Here is a 2,232-nt window from a genome sequence, read left to right on the forward strand (position 1 = left end):
CATGTCTACATATATATAGTCAAGGAAATGCCTCACATAATTGTAGAACCTGACAAGTTCCAAGTTGTGAGTCAGATGTTAAGCTAGATTCTTGTCCTGACTTGTGTACCTGTGGATTGATGAACCTAAGGTTGTTAGGAAGATGACAGGATAGTGGCTGCAGAGATGAATGGATCCAAAATTGGCAGTTAAGATAGGAGGCGACTGATCACTCTCAGGATCAGCAGACAATACAACAGGCAGCTGGCTCAAGCCCCCAAACTGGCAGCATGATGTGGACTCAAATAAAAAGTAAGTCTTTACATAGCATCTACTTATACTGGGAGCAGGTTACACCCTGAGGTGATCTCACCTTGGGGCATTACTAAGTCTTCACTGTCCAAAAACTGAGAATTATGGCCCGTTCAAATATGGCACAAAATCTTAACTACCACAACGCTAAGAAATTCATGAAAAAATTAACCATTACGTGAAAATGGTATAATTTCATTCATAAATGAGAATTAAGTTTACAGATTCAGGAAAGACAAATCTTACCCATGTGGTGTAGTGGTTATGCACTGGGCTGCTAATCGAAAGGTTGGCAGTTCAAATTCACCAGCCACCCTATGGGAAAACTATGAGACTTTTTACTCAAGAGTTACAGTTTTGGATACCCACAGGGGCAGGTCTACCTTGCGTTATAGAGTCACCAAGAGTCAGAATGACTCAATAACAGTGGTTTATGGTTTGAGGAATCTGAGGATTCCTAATAGAAAATCAAGTACAATACATATGTCTCAATGTTGAAATTTCTTTACTCAGCTTTCTAATTTTCATGATCATAAGCTGCATAATGAATGCTCATTTCCATCGTGCAAGTGCCTCAAAACCCTCAGTGTACCACAGTGACTCCAAGGAGACGTGGTTCACTATCCTTAGTGTGTATGGAAGCAGATATTTTTTTGGCAGCTTGGTTATGATGAAATCATTGAATAATTGGAAAGAGCAGTGAATAGAAAGTTTTAAATAACACGTTAGAGAAGATGGGGTAGTGGGCTACACATTGGACTATTAATACAAGATTAGCTGTTCAAATCTACCAGCTGCTCCTCAGGAAAAAATTAGGGCGTTGGATCCCATAAAGTAATACAGCTCTGGAAACCGTATGGTACAGTTTTAGTATTTGCTGTCGTGTCTTTATGAGTTGGAATTGGCTCACTAGCAGTGGGGTTTTTTTGTTTGTGCGTTTTTTAGAGATAACAGCTTTATCTAAAAATAGATAACTTGTCATAATATTTGTTTTTTGATCCTGAAATTTTATGACATCTTTCATGTGTTCAATTTTAATGATAGCATTTATTGTGGAATAAGCATCAATATTGAAGTATGTAACACTTAAAGCAAAATTAGGGAAAGGCACTTTTTCATTGTGGGAGAAGTCTCATTGATTGTTGAAGTAATTAAGTTCAATGACTCATGCATTTCAGAATATGTAGGATATTTTTTAGGTTGAAAATGTGAAATATAAAAATATCTTAGTGTCTTGAATTCACTAAGAACGCACAGTGTAGTTTTATCTCATTCTGCTCAGTTTTACTGAAGTTTGCCTTTTGCCCAGGTTTCTTGTTTCTGATTCTGTCCCGTATCTGCTGGCTCTGGCTCACATTGCTCCGTGTTCCCCATCTTCTAACTTCTGGGTCCCTGCTTGGTCTCTGGACTCTATTTTTCCAGCAATTATCTAACAAATATATAACACTCCAGTTCAACCTTTTTCCCCTGATGTTGAATTTAGTGATATATCAATTAAGTTACTCATACTGTGTTATCCAAGGCATTTCTACCCACTCTCTAACACCTGAGGATGTTCCCATTATGGACTATCCTCCAAGCTGGGGATTCACCTGACTGTGCTTTCAGTTACTCCACACTATTGCTATTTTATTTGTTTGTTGGTTTTTAAAATGTTAATGAATCACTTATTGGGGGCTTTTACAGCTCTTATAACAATCCATACATCAATTGTATCAAGCACATTTTTACATATGCTGTCACCATCATTTCCAAAACATTTTATTTTCACTTGAGCTCTCGGTAGCTACTCCTCTTTTTATCCCCTCCCTCCAGCAACCTCCCACCCTCGTGAACCCTTGATAATTTATAAATTATTTTTATGTTCATATTTTACACTATTCACTGTCTCCCTTCACCCACGCTTCTCTTGTTCATCAACCCCCTGGGGGGGTTATATGT

The sequence above is a fragment of the Echinops telfairi genome, unplaced genomic scaffold (genome assembly GCF_000313985.2).
Source record: "Echinops telfairi isolate 266 unplaced genomic scaffold, ASM31398v2 ScPeMD7_7469;HRSCAF=8507_0, whole genome shotgun sequence".
In the NCBI taxonomy this organism is placed as follows: Eukaryota; Metazoa; Chordata; class Mammalia; order Afrosoricida; family Tenrecidae; genus Echinops; species Echinops telfairi.